Consider the following 10,680-nt stretch of genomic DNA (forward strand, 5'->3'; position numbering starts at 1 on the left):
TTATCTTATATCTAATATCTTTCAAATATTCAACAGATTTAATTTCATGTTTTAAATGAATAAAATTTTAACTTTAGTTGCACAAATAAACATTAGAACATCCAAAATAATTTATGCAACTAAAAATCACATTTTAAGCATCTTTAATTCCCAAACCCAATAAATCCAATTGTCACAAATTCACTTTTATGCAACTAAAAATCACATTTTAAGCATCTTTAATTCCCAAACCCAATAAATCCAATTGTCACAAATTCACTTTAAATCAATCATTTAAGCAGAAATATCTCATCAAAAATTACAATTTTAAGACATAAATGTGGGCATAAATATGCACTCATCACCTCTGTTGAGCCATACCATATGGTTCGGCGAAGATGATGATGGTGATTTGGTTTCATGGCGGCGATTTTTGCACAAGTTGCGTTTCTATGTTGTGGTTGTAGGTGGTGGCTAATGACGGCATGGTGGTTGAGAGAGGAGATTTTGTGGCAGCGGTGCATGGTGTTCAAAAGGTTGATGATTGCATCGTGGATGATTGGTGAGGTGATGACGACAGCTAAGGTTACGGTGGTGGCACAAGGAAGGGAAAATGAATTAGGGATCTTGAGGTGGCAGCAACAATTCCTCTAATTTTTTAATTCAGAAATTAAAAATTACACGTCACAATAATCTAATTATCATATATACCATGCCAAGTCATTTAAAATATTAAGGTCTCTTAAACGGTCTTTGTCCAATTTAACTGCAAGCCTTTGTTTGATTAAATAAGGATCCAATTGAGACACCAAATAAGTAGAGGACTTATTTGAAATTTTAGACAAAAAAAGGGTCCTACCGAAACATTAAACCTTAAACTTGTGTATAGGGATGACATAAAAACTCGTACCCGCGGGTATCCTCGGATAATCCGTTATGGGTATGTAGTATCTGCGGGTAAGAGGTACCCGTGGATAACAGGTATTTTAATACCCGCTTGTTAACGGGTCAGGTTCAGGTATCATAATATTCGTACCCGCGAATACCCGCTAGCCGTCTGAAAAATGAATTTATAATTTTATCCTTCGTTCTTTAAACTATTTTCTAAGTAGTTGTTGTATTCTGTCTCTGTCGTTAAACCCTAAATTTCAATTTTTTTCTCCTACACCCTCCTTTCATTCACATTGTCGTCATAGAAGGAGAGAAAAAAATGAAGTTCAATCCTAGGGCACAAATCTCATTGTCTACCATTTTCAGACCCTAAATAGCGGTCACAAGCAACGTCAACCAATCATCTTTGTTGCGTAAACCTCGCGAGTTTGTCATTTTTCTCTTGGGCAACCTATAAGAAGAATCCAAACAGAGATTCCAAAACAAATTGCAAACTTAATCGCGCCTCTCAATCGTAGCTCTAAGGAACCAAAAACGCAACTTGTGTCGCCGCCACCTCCTTCAAAGGAGCCACTATTAAAGTGTCGCTACAAAAGAGAAGGGGCGAAACCCTATCATCACGAGAGAACCTCCAACGTAGGGAAAATTTTCCAATAGCCGCTGCGAAGCATCCTTGTCCTGGTCCAATTTGCGGCGCAAGCTCTCTACATTCTGGAACCCTAATTTTTTAGGTGGGAATAAGGGCTGCCACATGGCATCCTTCCCCTGCTTATGGGAGGAAAAGGACCACTACTCTGAACTTGAGGAAGAAACCCTAAAGAAGGGTTTGGGCTTGGCCCATTTTCAAGAAAAAAATTAATAATAAAAAAGGTGATTTAGACTTTTGGCCCGTTTTCATAAAATAAATGATTTGAACATTGACCCTATTTTGTTTTAGAAAATTCTATGTTCTTTTTTCAATTTATTTTAAACATTTTTAAAAACTCATAAAATATTATTTTTTAAAAAAACATTGTCGGTTGAAATGAGTATCTGCAGGTTAAAAAAAATCCACGAGTTTTTTTATACGGGTATCCGTGGGTTGAAAAAAATCCACGAGTTTTTTTATGCAGGTATCCGGCGGGTGTGCATACAATTTTTTACATGCGGATCGAGTTCGGGTATACTATTTGTACCCAACCCAACTTTTTGTCATCCCTACCTGTGTCCTATTTATTTGTATGTTCATTAAAAAGAAAATTAAAGAATGAGAAAAAAAATAATAAATAATTTTAAATTTATAATTAAGTTTTGTATCTAATTAATTTAAAAAATATAGGTTTGGAAATTTAATATGTTTAAATATAATGGTAAACTTTTGCAAAATTAAAAAGGATGAAAACAAAATTATAGAATAACTTTAACCCATGACCTCTAAGCGATAACAATAAATTTTAATTAATTATATTATACTTCACTTTTGCAAAATTCATTATTTTTTTATTTTAATTAATATCGTCTACAATCATACCACCCTTTTAGCTTTTTTATTTTTCTTAAGTTTTACATTCTTCTCAACCAAAAAAGTTTCATTCTTGAAAATTGCACTTACCAGAAAAAAAGATACAAATATATCTTTTTCATGTTGTCTTCCAACTCCCAAGTATTAATACAAAAAAGATACACTACTTTTATAATACAAATATTCTTTCCTTAAAGCTTTTTCACCTAATCCAACACCCATATCAGTCTAAAATCCAAATATAAGTCTTCTCGAATTTGAATGTTGTCTACCTCGAGTGCATGAACTGAACTTAGTTTGTGCACATGGAACACATTATGCAAATTCGTCAACTGTGGTGGTAACATGATCTCTTAAACTACTAGCCCAATCCTCCTGATGATCCGATAAGGTCTGAGAAACTTCAAAGACAACTTATTTGATCTGATGCACTCTCATTTTTTGTGTTACCTTCAGAAATACATGATCACCCACTTCAAACTTAAACGATCTTTCCCTTTTGTAAGCATAAGATTTCTATCTACTTTAAATTGCTTGTATCCGCTCTTGTATCAACTTAACTTTTTTCGTAGTTTGTTGTAACAACTCAAGACCTACAGTAACTACCTCCCTCATCCTAATATTAACACAAAGATGTTTTATATCTTTTTCCAACAAAGCTTCATATGGTGTAGTTCCAATATTAGAATGATAATTGTTATTATATGTAAAACTGAGGGATCACATAGTTGTAGTAAAGAAAGTTTGTTTAACAATGTTAATGCTTTTGGTTTTGAAGATTTTGTACTTTTTTGGTATTTTAGAAATAGTGGGAAAAAGGAAAGAAACAAGTATTAAGCCGACGTGGACGGTCACAAGAGTACTTATACTTTTAAAGCAATTTTAATTATTTAGGAAAAAAATTACTAAGCACTAGGACGATGCGGATGATCACACGAGTGCTTATATCTTGAAAGTCATATTAATTATTTATAGGAAAAAATAATTAAACAATAGGACGATGATAACGATCTCACGAGTGTTCGTACCTTTATGAATATGAAAACATTTTTATCTTTTATTTTATAATTTATTATTTCTATGAAAAGGATAAATACATGAGATAATAAAGAGCACAAAAACAAAGGTGTAGAAAGCGAACAAAAAACTCTTAAAACTAGAAAATGTGGAGATATTAAAAATAATGTGTCAGAAGATATTGTGGGTTCAGGCCCAAACAAAATCCAAAACATGAAATATATGTAATAAGAAAATATTTTTTATTCTTTGAAATTGTTTATTTAATTTTTTTAAAAGAAATTTGAAAATAGATATCACCATGTGAGGGATCAAACCAATACCAAAAGAAATGAGGAAACCCCTTCTTTTATGATTTAAAACAAGATATTTGTTAGTAGTAAAAATAACGCCCTTAGAAGAAAATGTCAAAGTTAAGTGTAAAAGAAAAACGCGTACAATATAATATAATATTCAAATCAAAAGAAAAAAAAATTGAGGTGACATACCTTCCCAGCTTTAGAGCTACCTAAACTTTTGGTACTTCAAGGATTTCTTACTTAGTAATTGTTGTTGGCAGAACCCCTTTTATGTGAGAACATATTCTCCTTTATACTTTCCTCTCTTCTTTCTATGTTTTTATCTTATTATTTTTGTGTGTCTCTATGTATCTTTTCCCTGTGTTTTTTTTATGATAGGATTTGTATTTATATACACATATTGTAATATTATGGTAATTTTCTTTTAGTTGTGAATTAATTGAAAATGAAAAAAATATGAAAAGAAATGGTCTTGGTTGCAATATATTTCAAAAAATCAATTAAATCAATAATGAAAAAACATTGATTATAATTATTGTCAGAAATCTTGTCAATTTTTAGAATCATATCTTTCTTTTTTGAAAAGAAACTGATGTAGCAAATTATAGTATAATACAAAGATATTAATTCTAATTATCATCATGAGTATTGCTTATAATTATTGAGATAATATTGATTCAAATTATTATCATATATAAAAGCATACCTTTATCTAGAAACCAAGATTTCCAAAATATTTTCTATTGATGTGTCTTATGAGGGATATCAAGAGCAACGAGGGGGTGAATATATGTATAAAACTCTTGGATTCTTAAGCTAAATTAAAGTTTGAAAATTATATATTTTTTAAGGAAATTTATTTTATTTAACTTTTTTCTTCCTTTTTTTTACCCATCATTAATTATTATTCTTTTATTTTTTATATTAGTTTTTTTATTGATTTATCCAAACGAAATTGGGTGTTGACATTTAGATTTTATTTATATTTTTGCCTAGGAAAAAATGGTCTTTTACCCTTTATTAATTGGTGCAGAAATTAAATTAAGAGGTGTAGGAAGTAAAGGGTGCATGTTAAATATCTAAACTAAAATTTAAAAGAGATTGACGTGAATCTTGGTAGGATGGGCAATTGCATTTTAAAAATTGGTTGAGAAATAATAGAGTAAAAGATAAGTGGTTTCAAAGATTTAAAATAGATTTTTAATAATATAGGCTAGAAAATAAAATAGATATAGACAAAAGAGAGAGAAGGGGTCTACATATTTTAGAAACCTTGAGAAAAAAAGAGAGAAAGAGGGGGAGAGAGACGTTTTGCATGAGGTCTGCACGTGGGAGAGGGAGAATTCAACTGCAAAAACATTATGATAGGCTTGTGTGTTGTTGTTTGATCTTTGTGGGTAGAAAAAGCCCTAGTATTAGCCATTATATAGGGAAGCTTATATTGTTTTTGATGTATGTGTATGCGAATATGGGTTATGACTTTCTATTTTCCTTAAAAGGTATGAGAATGTGTTCTTGCATTATGATATAGTGAATATCATGATGGTTGTTGGGTTTTCATATGAAATTATGCATGGTTGTTTTTGGGTTATCTCATGATAGTATGTATGATTTTAGAAAAAGGATAAAGGTATGTATGGTTAAAGGGTTATTATATGGAGATATGTGTTGTATAGGATTGTATGATGATTGTATGCAGTATATTTGATGAGGTTGAGTGTAATTTGCATGATGATGGGTTTTAGATGATTCCTTTTGTGTTATGTGTGTATTTGGATATGTTTCCACGTATCTATAAGGCTTATATGCATGAATCATGTGCAAAGTATGTTTCCAAGTGGTTTAGGGATTATGTATGTGTGTTTTAAACATTTGATATCTGTCTAGAATGATTTTGGATTCGGCAATAATCGATTATCTTAATTGATAATCGATTATTTGTGCATTGTTTTTTAGTTTTTTCACTGGAATAATCTATTACCTGAGATGGTAATCGATTATCCTTTCATACGTTGTATATCTTGGAAATTGGTGTGTTGAACCTCTCTAAAATAATCTATTATCATCAGTTATAATTGATTATCTCAGTGCATTTTTTGCTAGAAAAGTGCATTTTGATGGAGAATGGATGGGGGCCAAGCTTCAAGGGTTGTAGAACATGATGTTGAGTAGGGAATGAAGATATTTGATATGTTTGCGGTCAGGTTGGAATCTTTATCGATGTTGGAGCATGAGTATGTGATGGAATGCATAAAGGTGTGTGGTTGATCAATAAACATGAGATGTGAAGGACATGTCTACTTGTTGTATCTAGTAAATCCTGATTTGGACTATTTATCGTGTGATATGGGATATGTGCTCTCTTTGGCCTTATGTGTGAAAAGGGAATGATGTTCGAGTGTTGAACCTTCTTTATGTGGGGGGGATGATGTTTTTCCTGGTCTTCGACTCATTGTTGAGTATAGTACCCGGTGCACGATGTGTAGACGTTGTTACTCGTAGGTCCTTGCGAAGTAGGGAAAAAGGTCCTTTAGTTGGTGGGAACTAATTATTGGTTTCGTTTATAAAGATTTTGGATTTGCTCAAAATGATCAAATTATATCCGGTCTTGTGTCCACTTTTCCAGTCATTTTAGATACAATTTTAAAATATTGGATTTTTCGTTATTTAAATCGCATATCTCCATCACTTGTAGGCGGGACGACTCGAGCAGGCCTATATGAGGAAGCTATAGGTGTGTGAGGTAGGGTACAAGAGTGTGACTGAGTCTGTTCATGATGGAGTCATGAGGTTGTGGATGCTTATGATGATGTTCATGATAGGGATATTAATGATAGTGTGTTCATGATGGGGATATTCATGGTGGTGGTATATTTATGATGATGACCATGGTGTTGAAAATGCTCCTGAGAATGCTATGTTGATAGTGATGTGGCTATGATAGTGATTGTTACTCTGGTGGTGTAGTTAGCATAGGTGTTGATGAATGGATAGGTTGTTGGTCTATATGTGTGATGTTTGTGATGAAATTAAGTATCGGAGGATCGCTGTTGATTTGCATTGATGTTTGAGTTATTGATTCATTGTATTGTTAGTTATAAAGATGGTGTTGCTTCTTGACGTTATGTATTGATTTTTGTGAAGTACCTGAAAAACACTAAAAGGTGGGGTTGAGTAGTGTTAATGGAAAAACTTTTTCGTAACCCTCCTTATATAGCACTTTCGTCGAGTACAAGATTTTTCGAGTAGTTATTAAATGCTCGACTTTGCAAATAATATTGATCAATGAATTCTTTTCTTCGTGCTATATAAGATATTCTCCTTAGTGTTTGTAAGAGTTTTCTTTTTAACGAACAATCGTTTAGTATGGAAAACTCTTGTTTTCAAAACTAAAATGCAACCACAAGTTTAATAAGAGAAGCGTTTATACATAATTAAACAATAAATGCACATATATTTTTATACTAGTTCACTCCTATTGAGTTACTTACAGTCTCCTCTATCTATAGAGGGTCCCACTATAATCTTCAATAAGATTACAACTGAGTATTCTCACCACTCCTGTTATCCTTAGGCACTTCTAGCATCCACCGATATGCTGCCTAGTTGAGTTTCACTCACTCTTGGTTGTGCAGTATTCTTCATTATTCGTGGTATCTTTAGACACTCCTCGTTTCTTCCCAATACACAATCTAGTTGAACACCCTCACACTCTTACCAAACAAAGAACAATCCCAGCTCTCTTTACACCTTGAGAACAATCCCAACTCTCAATGAGAATAATCATAGTTCTCTCCCCTGGCACAATAGCACAGGAACATAATACACAAATTGAAAAATGTTGAAATTGATTGTCTAGGTACACTCCAGTAATGTAGAATGAATCAGTACAATTCTAGCCCACATTCTTGATAGAATCTTGATGTGTAAAATCTAAATTTGATCCTTGATTCTTCAAGACAGTTCTTGAATTCTCTTGTAATCAAAACTCAATCAAAATGTTAGGTATGAAATTGATTACAAATTGAATTAGTTTGAAAAAGTGTGCAAGACAGTTATTTATAGGATTTTCTGAATCCTAACGCATTTTAATCGATTATAAAATTTATGTAATCTGTTAAGCTTTTCCTTCTACATTAACATATTTGCCTCTATTTTGATTTAACAGATTATACAATGCATGCAATCGATTATACAATTCTCATAAGCCAGTAACAAATTTATTTGACCATTATAAACAGTTAAGGCTTTAAATGAAATTGATTTTGACAAAAGAAACATACTTAACCGATTATGAAACGTATGTAATCGGTTATGTTAACAATTAAGCATATTTTCAAATCAATTTCCATTCTAAATAGATCAATACACTAATGAAACGTATATTGGCATAACAACGTGTTTTAATCGATTATACAACTAATGTAATCGATTATTACACATCTATTTGCCCTTGTTAAGCACACAAGTGATCTGGAAAAATCTAACAGATTATATACATTGCTTAGCTGATTATTTCTTCCAAAAATAAAATGTTCGATCTGTTTTAAAGCACGATTCATCAATAACCAATGAATACAAATATCAAGCACATCAAACACAAACACAATAATGATAAAGCAATTGTTATGTCATTTGTTGTGCAAGAAATCATAAAATCATTTTCTTGTTCATCATAAAAACATAGATATGTAGGGTAGATATAGCTCTCCCTATCAACACACCTTGTTTAGTAAACACTCGTTTTGTTCAAGAGCGTGTTTAGCGAGATATCTTTCAACATATGTTTTTGGAACAATGTTTGTACCTTTTAGTATGTTTACTAAAAACATCATTTTATATATTATAGAGAAAGCTCGTCTAGCCTTGTTTAACAAAGTCAAGTGTATATAATTAGTCTTTTAATTTCTTGGTTTTCAATTGGTACGTGATCCTTGTGTGCATATTTTTCTCCTTTTAATTTTTGTTTTGCATTGTTATTAGTTTAGTGGCTTACCTTGCATTAGCATAATGCTTTTTTACTTCCTTTGCATGTAGATGATATGAAATTAGGTTCTACTTTTTTACTTTGCATAAGCTATCATAAGCACAAACCATGCTCGTATGTCTGCCTTGTTCCATCATTCTAGGCTAGGCTACATGCATCAATTACATTTGATCATTTAAGAATACATGAAATTAGGTTCTGTTTGTTTACTTTGCATAAGTTCTTCGAAATTGATTAAACTCATTTCTTCATTTGTTAACATCTATTCCAATCTATTTTCCACCCTTGCATACATAATTTTCTACAACATGACATCTTTAAATTAACAAAACAATGTTTTTTTTATATAGTCTACCATGTTGCATTCATTTGGGCAGTAATTACAACATCCCTTTTCTTGCATCTGTCTTCTAGAATTAGGCATTATTTTCCGTTCCTTGCATCATTCTCCATTTTCATGGATCAATTAGGTCAAAAACATGCATTACCACTTATATTTTATTTATTTTATTTTCATTTTAATTCCCCCATTGCTTTTAGTAGTTTAGCAAGGTTAGCAATAAACATTTTAGCTTAATAAGTATTGAGTCCACATATTGATACTCGAGTTAGTACCTTATACACATTAGGGGGATTGCTTAGATTTTGTTGGCTCTTTGGGCGACAAAAGAGTTTTTCCATTTTTTGAAACAATAGAGAGTCACGGTGTGGAACCAACGATGTGGTGTGGTGGTGGTCATTCTTTTTCTGAGTATGTCTTTTGGCTATACTTTGTTAATTCGGGGTTGTACCTTTCCTCTTTCGAGGAGATAGAAAGGTAGTCACCTTTCCTCTTGCGAGGGATAGAAAAATGGATCTCTTCGTCTTTAAGAGGCGGTGAAAGAGATTGTTCTTTTTGTCCATGATGGGCTATGGAAGAGACTGAGATTCGAGTGTTTCCCTTTCCTCTTGTGAGGGGATAGAAATTGATAAATGTCTCACTTGTAGGGTTCTGGCTCATGCTGAGTTTAGAAATTATGTGAACAGCTTGAAGAGTAAGGGAGATAGGTATGAAGTTGAGGTGAAAGACCATTCAAATTGTCCTATTTTGGTACACAGGAATGATGCAGTGAAATTTGGAAGAAAACATACAGTTACATAAATGGTTGGTATTGTCACAGGTTGCCTTTAATGGACAACTTGTGTAAAGCTAATGGTTGATCATGACTCTATTTAAGGGAATGTACGAGGAGGCTATTGTATTGCTTGTTATAGTTTTACTATGTAATGATGCTATATGATATGATAGGATCGTGGTAAGGACTTGACAACTAAGTTATAAATGTTGTACTGATGTTTTTATGTTTGTATTGTTAGTTTACCCATATTTGTTTCTGTGCGCGGTGATGATCGTATAACGTGTGAGTTATACAAAAGCGAATAAATATACATATGCTTCTAGAGCTATGTAATTGACGGGAGATGAGATCTTTTATGGGTGTTCTATAAAGATTTACTTATGTTTATATAAAAGTTTAATACATTGTAAAGATGTTTTATATTGCACTCAAATTTGGATATTGGTTGTGGTAAAGTTGTAATAGCTTTATAAATTTATAAAATTTTCAATCATGTTTTTGAAAAATTTTAATTTTTGATGTGTCTAACTCTTAGAATTATGATGTTATATAATTGGTTATAAACTTTGTATGTTGAAAATTTGGCTATATTAACATGGTCTTATACCATCATGTATAAATCTAAAATGAAATTTTTACTATATTGATCTCGGGACAATCATTTTCAAGTTGACTTTATTACATCCGTCACTCCTTAAATGTACAATTAATAATAATATTTTAAATAATTTAAATTTGGATCATTATACAAAAGAAGCTAACTAATTTAATAATTTTTATTTGATATAATTTTTTTAATTGAATATTTAATAAATAAAAATAATTTTTGTATTTATTTAGTAAAATAAATAATTAAATAATATATATATATATATATATATATATATA

The sequence above is a fragment of the Vigna radiata genome, chromosome 11 (assembly GCF_000741045.1).
Source record: "Vigna radiata var. radiata cultivar VC1973A chromosome 11, Vradiata_ver6, whole genome shotgun sequence".
Classification (NCBI taxonomy): Eukaryota; Viridiplantae; Streptophyta; class Magnoliopsida; order Fabales; family Fabaceae; genus Vigna; species Vigna radiata.